Here is a 19,757-nt window from a genome sequence, read left to right as displayed (position 1 = left end):
CTCTGCCTCCTAAACATTTATTGTCTTTGTTATTATGAGTTGTGATGAAGTTTTGGAAAGGATGAGATTTAAATCCATTTTCTCGGTTTATTTATTTTTTAGTTATTTGCAGGACATTACACTATAAATTGATTATTGTTATTGTTCTGCTTGAAATGGAAATACACATTTTTTTTTTAAAATCGAAGACAATAGGTCTTGTTAAAGAGAACACTTTCCTCCAATACAATATTCACATCTGATTCTGCCCACTCCTTCTGTGGGCATAAGTGGATGAATACAGACACCTGTCTCTGTGTGTATTATAGAAGTATACACTTATGTATCTATCTCATATATCTATTTTATATGATATTTGAAAAGAAAAAATTAATGTAGGATTCTCTTCATAAAGGATCTTACTGAACCTATTAGGTGTAAGAAAGTTGAAGGCATTCATTCCTCAATTAAGATGCCACATGAAACTGAGTGTCCCTTTAAAATTCAGGAAAAACTTTCTTTAGTTTTGTCTATTTTAAATTGGGATATTAATTTATTTTCCTGTAAAATTCTGGGGGACTAATTATGATTGAGGGAATATTAAATTTTGTTCTTAAAGAAAATGACCTTGCTGTCTGAGACACACAGCTGTAGCTGAGACTTTCTGAAGCAATCTATAACAAAATTGTCACTTCCCACACCTACGTTGTCCATTAACAGATATCGTTCATATGAACACTATGGGTCCGCTAACAAAATCAAACGGAAATGTTTCTGCCCCTCATTTGTAACATACGTCCCTCCTATTCTGCTCTTCACAGAGTAGTGGAAATAAGAAGGCAGGTCGAGGGTAGTCTGACAAAAAGAAAAAAGACAAACTTTTCTCTTCTCTCCCCATCTCCCATATTTCCAGGAATCCTGTCTTTGATTGCTAGATGAAATTGTCAATAACACCAGGCTGTTGGTAAAGGGTTAAAGGTTGCATTTCTCTGGTTTTCGGTGATTGCTGATAATTTCATTTTTACAAAATCAGAGATGTTAGGCAATGAAAAGTGTCCTTGGATACCCTTCCCCACTCGCTGTGCACTGGAGCCATTCTGTGGAAGATCACCCAGACTGGTAGGGCCTCCGCCTTGTCTAGCATTCTCCCTCTCAATACTGCTGCTAGAAGGTATTCAAAGCTCTAGGAAAACAAGGGTTTATTTGGTCCGTGCGCGCTACCGATTTACCTGATCTCCCCGGTACACACACAGCTGAGTGCGCGCGCGCAGATGTAAACCTGGGAATTACCGTAATGACACGAAGAGGACTGAGAGCTGGTTCCTCTGAGCTGGCTGCTCCCTTGGTTCTAACCTAGGAGAACAGGTCAATGGTTTAACAGATCTGGCTATGCCGGTGTATACAGCAAACCCGGCATGGTTAGGGTCCCTGCAGGCGCCCCCAGAGCACTAGGTTTCTAAACAGATTTGGAGCGACACGCTTTTTCAGAGGGGACTCTGAAGCCAAAGAGGATTAAACCTCTCTCCCCGCCTGGCCACTCGACGGTGCCTTGAGGTCTCCAAGGCGCGTTTTCTGGGTGGGGACTAAGTGGGGGGAGGGTTCTGTGCTAGGCAGTGACGGCTTCTTTCCCCCCTTCTGAGGGTGCTTCAGAAAGAACTGTAACCCTTTCACCAAAGGCGTGCACAGAGCATACATCCCCGCCCCTCGCCGGGGCAGACAGAAGTTGTAGCTAGTTCATTACTACTCACCAACTTGCACTATGAACTGAGATGTTGGTTACTGTTTACTGGCTGGACTGCTGAGGCCTGGGTGTGGTAAACTTTGGAAGTACTGATCATATCTACGACTCACATAGCCGGGAAAGCCCAGATAGCTCTATGTAGTTCACATTGGCTTCCTGCTGAAATCAAATGGGAAAGTCTTCGGAAATACTCCACAAAAAGCCAACCACCCACAGCCATAATCTAGCACTGGATGGGGGTAAAGAGAACATTTTAAGACCTATGGTAGCATACAAGGAGCTTCATGCATCCCCAACAGATGACATTAACCTTCCTATATGAACTATATGAACCCACCTATATAGTTTTCTAAAAACTATAATGCCACGCCAATGCAAAATTAGTTGTTGAAAATTCTCCACATGGCCAAATACTTAGATTCTGTTGGTTGGGTGTCTGTGGAAGCTGGAGGGTTGTGTGTATCTGGTTCTGCACAAAAGAGAAGAGAGGAAAGGAGAGGGGACTGGAAAGGAGGGGAGGGGAGAGGAGAACAACTGCCTGGGGAGAGTGTGTGGAGTTCTACTGGTGTTTGTGACAGCTAAGTCATGCTGGTTATAGCTGGTCTTTGGGTCCAAGTATTGGCGCAATGGATAAGTATGTGGTGTATGTTATTTTTCGGGTTTGATGCTAGTGGAGAGGGCAGGGGAACTGGCTGAAAGGCAGTGTGGTACCACCTCTGCTTTGGGCCGGTAACACAATGGGAACGTAATTATCTAGCTGAAACAAGCTCAAATGGCAAAAAGTTGCAAAATAGATCGACCTCCCTGAGAAGAGAGGGAGCTGGTTACAGAGGTCTGTAGCCATCATCCTTTTTTCAATACATTTTAAACAAGAGGATCTAGGGAGTGATTCCGATTCAATACACATAATCAGTTTGCAAGTCTTATTTCCATTTGAAAACAGGGCCATTTGCAATCATAAGAGCCGGACAGGCTGAAAGATACAGAGCACTTTCCGAGCAGATGATGGGTGACAGAATCTACAGGCAAGCACTAAATATTTTCTTCTAGTCTCAGACCGCATGCATCAATCTTTAGTCCCCATGTATTTGAAATCGAATATTCCTGGTGTATATATGGCTTAATTGCTTAGAAAATTGAGACTCCATGGTTGGGGAGGGAGAGAAACAGCAAGAAAGGTGAGAGAAACCATGTTTGTGTTTCTCCTCCGTGCTGGTTAACAGTCATTTAGGGAAGAGTACACGGGTAAAAGATTGGAGATAAAATTGAAACTTGTTTTTAAAGGAAGGACCGCCAGAAGAGGTTGCTCGGGGCCAAAATTTCATGGGTTGGAGTGGCGAAGCCCTGTCGGGGTGTTCCGGGGCCAGCAGGGCATGACCAAAGCCCTAGGGGCGGCTCCTCGGTCTCCCAGTAACACCGCCAAAGACCCAAGGGCCCCTAGCGGCCCCGAGTTTTCAAATTTGCAGTCAGGGGACTCAGAAGTGTGGACACTTAAAATCTCGAGCTATTTTATGGTCTCTCGTTATAGAAAGTTTCAGTTCTAGAATCAAGAGAAGCAGATGTACGCGACCTCCCCGCTTCGCCCGCGGCCTCTGCACTGCCCCCCCCCCTTCGCGTCCCTCTCCCCACCGCCCGCCTATCCCAGTCCAAGGCCTCACCCCGCCCACCCGCGGTCTTCCATCTCGCGCGCAGCCCACTGCAACACTCCGTCCTCCTACTCAGCCTCGCGACGCCCCCCCATCCCCACCCTCCATCCCCCCACCTTCCATCCCCCCACCCCCAACCCGAGGCTAGCAGGTGACTCTCCAGCCATGTCTCAGTTCGCGCCCCAACAACCTCAGCTCTGAGCAGTCTGCGGACCGCCGCCAGCCCTTTCTGGAGACCACACTAAGTCTGCTGTGCGGATGAGTCGAAATTTCCCGTTAAGTGTGACCCCAGAATGTACTGATAATAAGTTCACTGGATCAGGATGATGATCCAAACCCTAACCTGAAGAGACTTTTTTTCTTTTAAGCGATCTGAAAACACGATCTTTCTTTAGACAAATAAACAAAATCAAACAAAGCCAGCGAACTGCTGCTGTTTCTTTAGTGAGTTTTCCTACGGAAAAGAGATTCAGCCCAGACACGAACATCTAACGAACTTTCTGGTAGGAAGAAACTCAGTCTAATAATAGTATGTGCTTAACGCTTATTCCATTTTTATTTCAAAAGGGGATAATTTATTAACCTCCTCAAGTTAGTGCCTCTTAGGCAGGCGCTGTGTTTTTAAATGTCCTAGCAAAGCATTTTCACCTCTGGGAAGATCTAAGGAGAACCAGTAGATGGGAGGGAGGGGTGGGGGGATTCTGCACAGCTCCTGCCTGCTTGCTCAGTTTTCTGCAAAACTCTTCCTAAAAGCCCCAGTGTTCTCTTTAACAGATGTCAAGTTATAGAGACCACAAAGATCTAAAGACACCCTTCATGCGTGCGCACACACACCCCCCAGCTGTAGACTCACTAGATTTTTTTTCCTCTCTAGAATTCATTCCGTGTGGTTAAGCAAGAGTGAGCGGTCCTGAGGCATTAATCCATCCTGAGTGGAGGTGGGAGGGTCAGGCAGGCCTCCTACAACAGGGAGTCTTCAGGCTCCCTATTTTTGCAAATCGGGAGGACAGAACTCCTGCAACTGACAGGAAGAGAGAGTGAGGCTGGGAACAGTAGGACCCAGTCCACTAGGGTGAAAGTGAGCCAGCTCACCCAAGAAAGGAGGGAGCCCAGCCTAGTCTTGGCTAGGTAGAGGGAGGGTGGTGGGGGGGTGCACAGGAATGTGTCCCAGAATAGCAGAGAGCCAGAGCAAGTTCCCAGGGCAGACCGTTCCAGCCACCTGATAGCTCCATAGACACATGGCGACCATGTGGCCATTTCTAGCGGCGGTGGATGGTGTGTAGCGATTCCTTGCCACTCTCCAGGGCCTTCCTAGGGACCAAGGGCGCACAGGCCGGGGATTGCTTCAGGAACAATCCCAATGGGGGAGAAGAAACTTAGTCAGTCTTCCTCAGGGAGCTCCCACCCTGTCTGCCAAGGCAGATGTGGGACCCCTTTATTAGGACCCAAAGATCACCTGCAGGAGCATCATATTCTTGTATATATAGTCTGATGTGACTCTATCATCTACTTTTTATTTGTTACTTCAACCTACTTGTTTTTTATTTCTTCATTTCAATACCTGTGTTTTACTGGCTTGCTTACCCAATTCTAGCCTCACAGCTGCAGTCACACTTCGCAGGCAGTTCAGTATCATTTTCCTAATGTCGGTACTAAAAGGAAAAACAAAGTGGATGTGCTAAGCCATATAGAGTAAAAGCCAGTAAAGCCCATATGGGAGGCCGGTTGGAGGGGGGGTGGTCAAAGGACCAGTGAACCACCAAGGCTAGCCTATCAGAGGACTAGCGAGAAAAATGACAGAAGCAAAGAGAAGCAGCAGCGCAGAGAAATTGAATTAATGTCAATAGATGCCAAGGAAGGAATGCAGCCCCGACCTAATGCATACGTCTAGCGCGGACAGACACAAAGGGATGAGGAGGAAGCAGATGTGTATACTGTGTGTCCGCTGGTCTGACTGCAAGCTAAGAGGTAAATCCGGCAACCTCTTCCTTTCCTCCCGCTAGACCTTAAGAATAGAGACTTTCTGCCAGAGCAAATCAAAGGGCTAGGGAGCTGAGGGGCAGGAACTTTGTTCGCTTCCCAAACTCCAGCCGGGCCATTTGGGCTCTACACCTGGGAGAGGGAAAAAATTCTGAGGAGCCTGGGGCCAGAGGGCGAAGCCACTGGCAGTAAAATAGTGGTTTCTGGAAACTTCCGGGAAAATAGACAAAAATCCTTTCTTTCGCACAAGAGCCCCACCCTGCCTCCGTGCAGTTGGAGAAGGAACTTCGGATCAAGGGGAGACTCCCGGTCTTTCCCCACCCAGGCTGTTGGACAGCGCCCTCTTTTGTCCCCGCCAGCGCGGCCTCGAAGGTACCACGTGGAGGGAGCCCCAGCTGCCTGGGAAAATGGCAGGGCGATTCCTCCGCCCCCCAGCTCTCATCCTCGGGCCTCTTCCCACGATGGAAGGCGGGTCCTGAGAAGGCGACCGGTTGCTGCTACCAGTCGGGCCCCGTCCTCCCGCAGGCGCGCAGCGGGCGGGGCCGTGTCTGCCCTCGAGATCCCTCCGCCAAGCCGGGCTCGCTCCCCGCCCCCACCCCCCGCCCCCCCCACCCCCCGCCCCCCCACCCCCCGCCCCCGCCGGCTCCCCGGGCGGGTCCGGCTCCGCTGGGCACTCCCAGTCTCCGGGCCCCGCGACTGCGGCGGCGCGGGAGGAGACCGGCCGCCGGGGCTCTGTTCCGTGCAGAGAAGGGAAACCACCCGCCACCCCCTCCAACGCACACGACCTTCTAGAACGGGTCATTTCCCTCCACCCACCTCGACGGCGCCCGGGGCCCAGCCCGCCTGGGGCTTCTCCGAGGAGCCTGGAGCCCCGCGGCCCTTACTTTCTTAAGAGTGTCGTACGCACCGTGATACATTTTAGCTGCAACCCATTAACCCTCTTAATACTCCAGCATGACACAGGTGTTAGTTTGTGTCTGATTTGGTTGGTGACCGCAGAAGGGCACATCTGAGACGCGTCCGAACCTGTGGAGCACAGACCGGCTCCCCGTGGGCTCCGGGGCCCTAGGGTGAGGTCTGGGAGAGGGACCCCGGGCCGAACGCCGGCTAGTCGGGGAGGGAAGGCCGCCACCTCTCGGTCCCAGCCGCAAGGGGCCGCGCGCCACCCGAGTCCGCACCTGGCGGCGGCTCTGCCGTCGGGGTTTTCTCGGGAAGAACTAGGTGCTGCCGCGCGAAGTCAGCCCGGCCGGTTCCAGCAGCCCGGGTCCTCTCTCTTGGACCCGCACGTTCGCCTCTCGTTCCCCTTTATATTCTTCGATAATTTCGGAGGCAAAGATTTCAACTTTGGGGGAATTTGTTTCATCTCTCCTAAATTCAGAAACGGAGCCTTCAAAAGTCTTAATGTGTGTGTTTATCTTTTTCTAGCGTTCAAATGAATGCGAAGCCACGGATCGAATCCCGTCACTCATTTGGGGTTAGCTTCTCCCGATATTTCACACGGAAAACAAAACTGGGTCCCTCTTATTTGTACTTGTCCTTAACCTTTGCAGCAACTGCTGTAGATGAGGCTCTGTCCATTCTCTAATAGATTTTACTAGGGGCTGGTGACAGAGAACTGATTTCTTTTCTATTAGGGTTTAGCACATCTTTGTTGAAGGCCCGTAGAATGACCAGGGATTAGATTTGCATCTCTTAGGCGCCCTGTGTGGTCTTTGTGCGAAGCTTGTAACTGTTAAAAATGACTTGTTAGGAAGCGTGTGGGCTCTCATCGCTCTCCTTTTGACAGAATGATTGTGAAATTCAGATTGGCCCTGTAGGATTTAGCCCGCAGATTCCACCTGAACCCTAAGCAATTAGACCCTAATCTCACTGCAATCATATTTGAGTTAGGATTTGTTGCACTTTGTTTACTTCAATTAAAAGCAGTGGAATATATTTTTTTTCAGCCTTTAAAGTGAAATCTCCAGGCGTAAAACCTCAGGACTTCTCAGAAACGGTTTTGGTGGTAATGGGGATTTCTTTTCTGTACGGTTTCCTCCTACTCCTCGCGCCCGCCCCTCCCCCATTTAAATAACTCCTTCCCCCCTCTCCCCCCCCCCCCCGCCCCCGCCTTCTTCTTCCCCCATTACTCGCTAATGCCTGGAGCATCTTCATAGGGGTTGAATTCAGGTCGCCTTGGGAAAGAAATGAGCCGAGATGACTCCCAGCTGCAAGGGGCGCCCAAGCTCCGGGAGTCCCCCTGTCCCCGACAGAGCGCCTACGTCCCTCTCCCGGGCAGAGCTCTTCCATACTCGCTGGCCACGCAGCGTGCGTGGGCTCCTGGCAGTGCGCGCGGGCCCGGCGTCTGGCTTCCTGCGGCGGAGTTGCTTCCAAGGCTCCTGGCGTCCGCAGCGCCGCAGGGCGACTGCCCAGACGGCTTGGTCAGCCCGAGCGCCGCGTCGGTCCTGGAGAGGCCCCTAGGATTCCCTGCGGCCTCCGCACGGGCTTAGCTCGGGCCCTGCGGCCTGCTTGCTGCGCGCACAGTCGGCCCCGGGAGGTGGGGGGAGGTGACCGCTCCTCTACCGGGGCTTCCTCTGCCCGGGTGGCCGGCCGGCCAGCTGGCCAGCCTGGGGCCGCCTGACTCTGGGGGTCCTCCGGGCCCGGAGCGCCCGCGGCCCGCCTCTAGCTTCCCCTGGCAGGGCCCCAGCGGCCTAGAGCGCCGGCCTCTGGGCGGGCGCCGCCGTCTGACGGACAGCGGAGGGTCAGTGGCCCAGGGCGTCTGGATCTTGGCAGTTCTCAGGGCATTTAACCCCGATGCAGTTCCTAAGGGTCGCCTGCGGTTACTGTCAAGTCAGGTCACTTAGTAGTATTGCTTGATCTGTGGTGAGTTTATCGCCTTCATTTATTTATCTGGTGCTACTTTGTTACTCTTTGAGTCTGGGTTATTTTTCTATTTTGATTCGTAACTATTTATTTGGTCCTAGCGAGTTTGATTCGGTTCCCTAAAATACCGCTTCGCCCTTATCAGTTAATACAAAGGTGGAAGCCAACATAGGATGTAAACTGGAGAAATTTTCTGGCACGGAAGGACCTCAGTGCCATTTACTTGAGGGGGGAAAGGGAGACTCCACCTTTTAAACTTCCCAATAAACTTTTTAATAGCAAGTGTGTTCTCATTATCACGTGTCAGAGAAAAAAAATTAATGTTCTTTGTATTTAAGAATGAAAGCCAGCCTACAACCTCTGTCTGCCTTTGTAACTAAGACATTTTAAATGAGGAGAAAGTACTTTTCTGACGCTAAGTACTATATAAACGTGAGCAATGCCAACTAGTTTAAGCAAGTAGTGCTCTCTTCCAGCATTTTCTGGGATAGAGTCTATTTTAAATAGGCTCGTCTTTTTGGATAATTCTAATTGCTAATTAGTCTTAACTTTATTAAGAATTCGTAAGGGTTCAAGGGAATAAAGGAGATTCTATCTTGCCATGGATGGGGGTGGGTGGGAATGTGGTCTTGGGGTAAGGAAAAAGGGGGAGCAAGACTGTGATAATCTCTTTGAGATCTACCCAAAGAAGTCTTGATCTATAGATTGAGGATCCCTGCTTTAAATCAATCCTGTGTACAGTTTAGGGCAGTTTTTCATCTCTGAATAGGAACTGTATCAAAACCCTAGTGTGACCATGACAATTGGGTAATCACACACAAGGCATCTTTGCTAATGGAGAGATTCTGTAAATATGTTTCTAGTGAATACACAGATAACAGTCACAGTGGAAGGGTCAGGTGCCACAAATCATAGATTACTCTGCCAAGGGTTGCCAGCCATCTGAGGCTTGGAAGGACATTAACCGCCTTTGCATTCTCAGAATACTCTCCTCAGTTCATGATTTCACTTACTTGACCCTACTTCTGTTATTTAAAAGCTGGCAGGCACAATCAAGGGCAAGCAGGTTGGCTACCTACCCTTCTGGCAGCTCGCCAGTATTCCCATTTAGCTGCCAGCAGACAAGGAGAGCAGTGAATCAGTCATGTAATCCTACAGCAGCATCTAGAAGGTATCAGGAAAACTTCCGTGGCAGCAGGAGGGTCCACCAATCAGCCCTGTTTCTAAATTCTCCACTTCGTATCTGTAATAAATCTGTCTGGGGGAATTCACTAGTGGGAAGCGCAGGGAGGGGAATGACACAGGGGCTCTCAAGCAGTTTCCTTGAAAAGTAAGTTGTGAGTGCGTTACTTGATAGTCCCAATTTTGAAAACGGCCATAAATAGAAATAGGATTCTCGTTACTAACAGGAGCAAAAATCAGGAAAAGCGTCCCTTAGCAGCAGTAGGGGGAAAAAAATCAAGAGCTTTTAATAAAATCTGGAGGATTATAACTTCCTGTCAATAGAACAAACTTCTGCCTGTTCCCATTTGCTTTCATAGAGAAATTACTGCTAACTTAATAAGATTTAGGCTCTCCACTTTCAGAGAAATTATATAAAATTGAGATTATATAAAAATAGCTTTTTCTTACCTCAAAGTGAACAAGTAGGTATTTGGCATACAGGGACATTGTAAAAGCAAAATATATCTCACTCTAACATTAGCATTTTTTCCTTGAGGATGTAAAATCTAGAAGTCTAACATAAAAGAACCATAGGGTGAAACGAGACTTCCTGGGTCTCCTTTGTTGGCAGGCCAGGCCCTTTTTTCATACTCTTACATTGGAAACAGCTTTGGGGTCTAGAATGAACTATCATGATTGAGGATAAAGCCATAACTTTTGCCAGTAGGTACCATAAAAAAAAGTAAGTAGACTGACTTCATCAATGACGTTTTCTCCAGGGGATTGCCTTTGTAAGAGGCCTTGTTGCACTTTTTGAACAGAAAGGTACAATTCACTGAAGTATGAATGTGCAGGAAGGCTAGCAAAGTGTATTTTTAGAAGAATATTGTATTTTCTAATATGTCAGGAGGTCTCTAGATGTGAGATATAAAAACCTAATTTTTGTAAAAATTAGACTATCATTACATTAGCGTGTTCTTAAAGAATAAAGGTGGACATTACTCATCTACAGTAGCAAAGGGGAAGAATATTTAAAAAGCAGATGACAGCTATGTGCCTTGTAATTTAAACAATACTGAATGATGAACAATCTTCCAAGTTCATTTAAGCAAGAATGGGAGAGAATCTCTATAAAAGTGAATAAAAAAAGATCTTGTACAAATACAAATCTTGTACAAATAAAAAAAGATCTTGTACAAATATGCCTCACCCTCCATTTTATTACCTTATAATGCAAATAATTACTTGCTCTTGCTACTAAGAGCCATTTTAATGTAATGGATTCATTTCAGACCCTCAAGAAAACCAAAGCCTATGTCCTTTTATAAGTTTGGGAGGAACTTTCAAACGGCTGTGCCCAATTTGAAGACATAGATATATATATATTTCCTGCTTATTAAGTTACAAACTTAGAATTTATGCTGATGAACATTTTCCACCTTGACTAATACCTCCTGCCAGAGAAGTTTTCCTTTCAAGAGAACAGATAACAAGTGGACAGAAGGAAATTCTAAGCCTGTGTGATTTGATAGTGGTCACATTTTACATCCTTAAATTTAGAGCTATAAATAGCCATTTTTAAATTTTGTGTCTCTTGGTTAATACTTGTATAGTTCCTTGCACATAATAGTTGTTCAATAAGTTTGCTGAAGAAATGAATTTGTGAAACATTTTTACTATTTACCTTGTAATCTTTTCTGATGTGCAAAAATGAAAAGAAAAAAGGGGTGTTAACATTTGTCTTTTTTCATGTGAACAAAAAATTGTTAAAATTCTAGGTGGTTTGACTCAAAATGCCAGAAAAGAAGCCCCACTCTATGCTAGTTAGCAAGGGAGGAATCTCTTACATTTCCCCGCCTATTCAAATGAAAACTGTCTGAGGTAATACTGCAATGTTTAAAACAAACAAAAACCCCCCAAAGCTCAGATGTAACAGAGAATGAACTTTACAAATTAATGACTTGGAAAATCCTTAGAGTTAATCTCTTTTTACATTCCAGACTTCAATTTTCTCTGGCACACTCACCTTTCAAGATGCTAAAGGGTAGCCATCTTCTGAAGGGGTGAGGGGAACAGAAGGTCGCAAATCCTATCATTCTTTGGGAGGTGGGGGGTTGGTGAGAACTGGCCAGTGTGGTCTCATCTACTAGACAAGAATTTAAGAAGTAGTGTCGATTGTTAATGATGATGCCACAGAGGGCTGCTCTATCTAGGGAAGGTGGTACAGAGGCCAAGAGGAATCTGTTCTTTAAGAGCAATGGCTACTCTTACTGTGTTCCCAACTCCTAGCCCTTAGTGAGCACCCCTCACATTTGAGTAGGGGGCTGCAGCTTTGGGGCACCATGGAACCAATGGAGAGGAGGTAGGCTACTTCCAAAAGATTGGAAGTAGCTTCACAGTTGGGCGGTCCTCTGCCTTCCATTTGTCCAAACAACAGCTGGAGTCTCTCTCTTCATTGATTTGGGGACTGGCTCAAGATTATGTACATGTTTTTAAAAAAGGCAGACTGGCAGATCCTGTTCCATTTTGAATGTGAAGCCTTTCATCAATGAGTATGAAGGTATTACTTCCAGTGGAAAATGTGTGCTTATATACCAAGGACGTCCCTGGCTTCACCTGGGCAGGCTCCCTAGGAGATGATTTGCATCTCCCTAGCATTTGCTCAGGAAGGTGAGGAAAACTGGAAAGAGCCAAACAGCAAAAGACCCTTAATAAGTTAAATCTCAAATCTAAATTCCATTTATGATTAAACATCTTCTTTTAAAGCAGTCACTTGGTGTGAAGATATGGATATTGTTTCCTGTATATCCAAATATACATTTATACTCTTAGCATTGTAATAGGTCATCCTTCCACTTGTGTACCTAACAAGAAACGGATCCCTAAAAGGAAATGTTCTTTACTAATGTCTGGTACAATGATGACCCACTGTTTCCCCAAGAATCCTCTTTTTTTATTCACATGTAGATATGAGTTGGTATTTTGTCACCAAGTTCATGCCAAAGTCAATTCATTATAGTGAAGGAGTATTTATAACATTATACTTTTTTGATAGAGACCAAAAGCGGAGGTTGATAGAAATATCCTGCTATCGATGCATTCCAGTTTAACCATTATATGGAAGAACTGGGTGGTATCACCCTAAGAATAAAGGTTTTATGATAAGAAAAATAGATGGCCTATTCATTGATTTATTTGTTCAGTCAGTAAACATTCATGAGTACTTACACCAGGCAAAGTTCTATGCATGGAGAAAAAGTTATGTCTCTGACCTCAAAGACAACATGTTTGGAGAGACAGTCATGAAAATAGACAAATACAGTTTGATGCAATGAGTAGAGTAATGTGAGGTCTGTGCAAAATGCAGTGGAATTCTAAGGGAAGAAGCATCTGTATGTGGCAGAAGGAGAAGAGGTAACACTTGAATTCACTCTTGAATGAGAAACAGAGGTCGAGGTGGAGGAAAAAGTGTGTGCAAAGGCCCTGAGGCAGTGAAAAGCATACTCTGTTCAGGGGATCATACCTAGATTATACTGCCAGAGTAGGAAGTGTGAGGAGACCGTTGGGAGTAAAACTGAAGGGGTGCTATGGGCTAAACATTTTGAAGATCCTCAAATGCCAGATTAAGAAGTGTAGATTTATCTTACAGCAGATGGAAAGTCATTGAAAAAATTCAAACATAATCAGGTGTGTATTTTAGAAAGACCACGCAGTCCGCAGACTGGAGCATGGATTAAAAGTGGGGGGTGAACTAGTGACAGTGAGCCTTTCTGGTGGTTGTTTTTACCTCCCCTACTTGGTATAAGTGTGTTAACGAGTGATACTTTATTAAATAGGTATAAATCCTCAAACCCTAAGCAAAAAGGAAGGCATAAAGATATTTTCCAAAAAGGCATCTTTTTGAGGAAGACGATTGTGCACATTGGTAAAGACCACAGATAAATTTCGTACGCCCCATGGATACCTTTTAGGGTCAAGAGGGCATTGCTCATTGTTTTATTTTACTGTATGATTGACATCCACCTGAAATGACCCTTCGGTTACTGCATTCAAAGACTGTGTGGTGTTGTAGAAAGAGTGCTACCAAAAGTCAAGAGACTTGCCTCTAGTTGAGCTTTATGTCTCCATCTTTGAAAGCCCTTGGGGAAGTCACTTTACCTCTCTGCGCTTTATTTTCCTCAGTTGTTAAGTTGAGGGCACAGTGTAAGTTATTTGTAACATCATTTTATTTATATCGTTGTATGATTTGCGAGTTTGCCCTTATTAATCTCTCCTAATGTTTATTTCTTACCTTGTCTTTATGCATTCTCACAATTTTAAGAGAGACAGAAGTATCTGGAGAATAACGTGTCCCGGGACATGTTATTTAGGGCAAAATTCTGTCTTGATTGCACCTAATATACTTAGCTTTCCTACTGGAAATATTAAGATGTTGGTAGCTGTTTTGAAACTGTGTCGTTTCTGCTCGCCTGAGTCACATTCTACCCTCATGAGCACAAAAGGAGGACTATTTAATCACTTTCAACATCTACCAGGCAAAATTAATAATTTACCTCTACTTTTTAAGTTATAAATTTTCCCTTCCAAAAGGATTGTTTTTTGGGTCAGATAATTATATGTTCTCAGAAAGCTGGTGTATGGATAAAATGGTGGCACTTAAAATTATAGAAATTGTACTGCTTCTAATAATACTCTATTTTAAATTCTGCATTTCTTTGGAAACTTCCTGTTATTTAATGCTCTTTTTTTTTTTTTTTTTTTTTTTCACTTAAGAGGCTGTTTACATTAGTAATATATCTTCTAGAGCTCTGGGAGTTCAGAGGGTTCGTACCTACAAAACAGCACAGCACTGTGACCGGGCTTTCAAAGACATGCAGGGGTCCCAGGGCAAATCAAAATGTTTTTAAATGTATGACATGTGTGAAGTTGATGAAAATTCATGACTTCTCTCTGTCAGGGCTGCTTGAGCTTAAATCATCAGAGAAAGGTGAGTGCAAAGAATTTTATTTAATACTTTTAATTCTGAAATCCTTTCTATCCTCTTACTTGGGTCCTGTGTTTCAGCTCCGTGCTATTTAATAGTCTGCTAACAAAAATTAAAAAAAAAAAATTGGCTGCATGTTCTAAATTGCTTTTCAGAATTTCCTTCTTAAACCACCGCTCAGATGTATAACTTTTAAAGAGGAATTGAAATGTGGTTTGAGAATGTAATCACGTACTATAGAACATGCAAAATACATGTGAAAGACCACACGAGTGCTGTTAATTTAACTGATTGTACTTTATGTTTTAGAAATGTTTTCAAATTTATCTTTTAAAATTGAAAAGAAAATATTCCAGGAAAATGTTAAGAGATTAAAAAATAAAGCCAAAATGCTGTGGATATTGAGATCAGCTGTTTTTAAGTAAAAATCCATTCAAAGCAAAATAAAAGGCATTGTGCAGTGTGTGCCGGCTAAAACTGAGAACACAAGAGCATTGCAGTTAATTAGAAGCAATCAACAGGATGCTTTGCAACATTTCTCACATCAGTGCACCATCTGATCGTTATAATAAAAATTTCCCACAGTCTTGATGCAAAAAGGAGTAGAAATAAATATTTGAGTCATTAAAATATACGATTTCAGTTGCTTTTGCCAATAATTATTTTTACTAAGTTATTGGTACAAAAAGAAGATCTTGAAAATCCCTAAAGGTTGTTCTATTTGTGTTTTAGGGGATAATCTTAGTTCCGTGTTTTGTTTTAATTTATATACATTTGAATATGAGGAAAAACAATTTTTGAAAATAAAAATTTGAGTTTTTATATGATTTATGTGTGGTTATTGTACTTAGGAAAGATAGCTGGGCTTTTCCTGGGCCATTGAGCCACATATTATACGAATGATCAGTTACTACATTACAAATAATGAAGTGCTACGTTACAGCTATTTTCATATTAACAGAACACCGAACTAAGGCAACTATATCAACTGTATCATCCAAGTCTTAAAAGAATGTTCAATACTTAACACTATTATTTTTCTACAGTTCGTTCGCTGTTTGGTTCGACTCAGAAGTTTTACTTTAGTTTTGCTTATTCTAAGTCAGAAACTGTTCTGCTAGGGCAAAAATACTGCTTTGTTATATCTTTGTGAAATTTAAAGTTTGCTCATGAGAGATAACATTTGTTTTCCTACTCTCCCTTCCCCTCACCACAAACTTTTAAAAAAAATTTGGTGTGTGTGTATGTGTGTGTGTGTGTGTGTGTGTGTGTGTGTGAAAGAGAGAGAGAGAGATTCTTTGTTATGTAGTCTTCTCACATTAAAGGTAGAGTTCCCCCTGGGTCACTGAGGTGCTTCAAAATACATCTGCAAGGTGGTCTGTGAAAAGTGTTGAACATGAATCAGAACTATATACACTTTTACAATAGTTTACAACTTTTTCTCCCTCAAAAAGCAAATCTGTGAAAGTCTAGGGGTCCCCTTTTTGGAGGCGTAAACAGCGGTGACACTGTGGCTATGAGTAAGAGAATTGTCTTCCAAACAAGTCAATGATTTGCTCTCCTGTGTTTATAAAGTACAACTTGCTTGTAAGAGGAATTTACTCCTCACACGGTGGGCATCTCTTGCTGAAAGAAAACAGGCTTTAGAAGACAACAAACTGGGTTGATTTGGGCTATTTTTGTTTATTGTTTGCTTTGTTTTGGTCTTATGTCTTCTCCTCTCACATCACACAGGCTGTTTTTTTCTCTCTCCACTCCCCCAAAAAGCTTTTTGCTAAGTATGTTCTTTCTTGAACATGCATTACGTATATCTGTAGAATAATTAAAAAAAAAAATACTTTCAAAGAACTTTCTTCTCTTTGGCACCAAACTATTGCTTTGTACTCTTCTTTGCACAGATCTGACCTACTTCATTGCGGGAGGGTGTCCCTTAGCTAGGTTCTCTTTAGGAAATTTACACTTTCTGCTGCCTTACAGAGACAAATAGCTTTGATGATAAATACTTCGGAACACACATCTCACAAGTCCAGAAAGAGGCTATGTTAGGAGGTAAATATTTTTTCTTCTAAGGAGTCTATTAAATGCAGAGTACTATTGGTGTTTAAATTTTTAAACTCTGATATTTTTGCCTGTCAAGATTGAAGCGTTAGCTACAAATATTCACTGCTCCAATGAAAGGCAGTTTCAGTAAATAACAGCCTGAAATTGGCTATGTTGCATTTAGTTTGGCTTACAGGAATTGGAATAATAATGCTCTAAAAATGCATATCAAAATAGTTTTGCTTATCTCTAACATCCTTATTTCTTAAAGCAAACAATTTAGACAGAAAAGTCATTTGATAAAAATAATTGATTCGGGCAAAATAGTACTCACATTCTTCTGCAAGATAATGATTCAGCAGCGACTCTTCCTTCACTGGTACTTCATTACACACAATCCTCATTCATCTTAAAGCCTTAAGAAAAAAATCCACGTTCTGTATTTTTAAAAATTATTTTTAAAGAGGTGACCCAATACAGGAAACTGGAATCAAATCTCTAATAGAATTTACTTGCTGTTATTCACGTCTTGGAAATTTTTCTTAAGGAACAGAAATGTCATATGCTTAGTTTCAGGACAAAGGCACCTTTTTAAATGAAGGGCTTAAAGAAAATCGATAAAGAAGTTTAATAGAAAGCAGGCTAACTAAGCTTTTGGATGTAAAAATTATCTAGATTACAAATCAAGAAAATAACATTTAATGCACTTTAGATCTGATGTAAGGCTAGCCTTTAATGAAGAATTTCTTAAAAAAAAAACAATTATGGGCAACTTCTGGAATTCACTTTGGGTAACATGTCTGGGGGGGTCATTGTTTTACTGTTTTTCTATGGTAGAGCTGATTTAACTTGGAAGTTAAGAAAAGTTATGTAACTTCAGATTGTTTCCAGCTAATGGTTTTATGCAGGACTAGTGTTATGCAGTTAAAAACAAAAACCAAAACCTTACAGTCATACAATGTTAATGAACTCATTTAGCAATGATGTATTGTTATTATTACAATTACTATTTTGCTTGAAAAATGACCAAGCTATATTGGTCAGGAATTAAAACAATTCAGGTTTTAGCAAGTTTATAAAGTGTTCTTTTACTAGTTTAGGAATTAATTAAAACCCCCTTGCATGTGATTCATTAGTATTCATTTTTATATTGTGAGACTTACATGTATTTAAAATTTCCAGATCATTAAATGCTTTTAGCTGCATAGTGCGTTAAAGTTAAAAAAAAAAACAAAACTATTGAATTCATTTAAGAATATTTCTTTTTAATAAATAGACATAAAGTTGTTATATTTACTAGGTCATTTTTTTTTTGCTAAAGTTGCAAGCATTTTGTTAAAATGTCTTATTTAGTAATAAAAACAATTTTATAAATATTAATACATCTTCACTTTTTGACTACTTTCTATCAATTTTTTATTTCTTTAAAAATACAAATTTATTTATTTTTAATGGAATGAATTCAAATTCACTATAATGAAAGAGAATTTAAAATCATCAGCAGGATAGTGAACTATTTACTTGGCTTCAATATGTCTGTCTGTCTTTTACATGATCTGACAGAACTGACTAGTGAAAACTAACCAAAACCAGAAATCAACTGAGAGAATACTCAAGAAGGAAAAAGGAAGAGTTGCAGGAAATGATATTTTCCCATCAGTGGATAGGCATGCATATATTAAAGACATAAAAGGCAGCAAGGAGAGAAACAAAAGCTGTATACTGGGGGTTCTGCAAGTCTGAATTAACTACATGGAAAAAAATGAAATCATTCTGCTTAAACTTGTTCACTAATAAAAGGAGAATTGCTTTTGTTAAATATGCTTGGTGTGATTATCAAGCAAAATTTTTTTCTCCCAGACATCTATGAATAAAACATGCGTTTGAGCATTAGGTAAACAAACAATAAATGGATGAGTTCAGTTGCAACATAATAACATTTTATTTAGAAAACATATATAATCATATTTGTATTGGCAATCCAAATTTAATGACTTCTTTCAGTAAAATTAAAGTGCCTCACAAATAACATCTTATGCATAAGGATTGCTTATTCTTTGCCCATTTTTTTCTATTTTTTCAAAGAAACAGATTTTTAAGGTCTCTGCTGAACCATACATAAACAAGATGAAGCATGATTTCTCAGCAAAAAAAAAATTTTCTTTTGGATCACCTTAATTTTAAGTTACAGATGTTGTAAAAAAAATTTTTTTTAATATATTTGTGGGACTGAGGGAGAAAATGTTCTCAAGTCTGGGATAGCTTGGGCTGATTTGAACAAGGCTCTGTGTGTAGCTGAACCAGTCTTTGGCTTATTAGGCATTTCATTAACACAACATCTTCTGTAAACTCTGAATGAGAATAAACCATTTACAATAAGGAAAGCAAACAACAGAATGAATTTCCTCTGTTGGTGTTTTATAAGACTGTTAAACAGAAAATGGAGGGAAGAACTCTCTTTAGACGATATCACTTAATTAAGTAAAGCATCCTAATCAGAGTCCCCTCCAATTGTAATGACTGTAGGGAGTCAAGTACATTTCTGTCTATATTAGAGTATCTAACTGCAATGATTTATTGATATTTATTTTAGAAGTACAACACAAAAGCAATAAAACAGAAGAAGCAGGGAGAGAGGGAACATGCCATCGCTTACTGTGGGTTCAACCAGAGCACTTCAACAAAATCCCCGATTTTCTTGTGGGAGGTTTTCCTTCCTAAAATCAGAGCACACCTTTAGATGAGAATGCTCCTTTCCCGCATTTGACTTTTCCAAACAGTCGCTGTGACGTTTCTTTGTCCATTGGGTGAATCATTGATTCACTTTCTTCCCTACAAGAATCACCGCAAATGAGTGGAAGAGCACCTGCTGTTTTCTGCAGTGACATTACTAGATGCATTCTACACTGATTTGAGTCGTAAAGTACAGCTTCTTTGTATGGGAGAGAGATTTGAGGAAGGAGAGTAAATATACTGTATAGGGAGACAGACATTGGCTGCCCTCCAAGCTGCACACAGCATAAACCTGTTTATCTGCCACATTTCACAAATCTCAAAAACATGTGAATAAATCAGGCAAGCAACTGGATAAGTGATTCACACCAGGGAATCTAACCAATATTCTGATGAGAGGGTACTAGGATGCTAAGACATTGGGGCAAATAGACCTGTATTGTAGAAACTGCACATAATAACATTGATTAGTGGTTCAAAGGAGATAATATTCTACACCAAAATGAATCTGAAGAGGTATCCCAACCCTGCGGACTTTTGATGGGTGTTTATGTGCAAGTTACTTGGAGAATTGAGTTAAAAAATATACTTTTACCCATACCATTCCAATAATTGGGGCCAAAGTGCG

The sequence above is a fragment of the Meles meles genome, chromosome 6, assembly GCF_922984935.1.
Source record: "Meles meles chromosome 6, mMelMel3.1 paternal haplotype, whole genome shotgun sequence".
NCBI lineage: Eukaryota > Metazoa > Chordata > Mammalia > Carnivora > Mustelidae > Meles > Meles meles.
Note: the sequence above shows the minus strand (reverse complement) of the source record.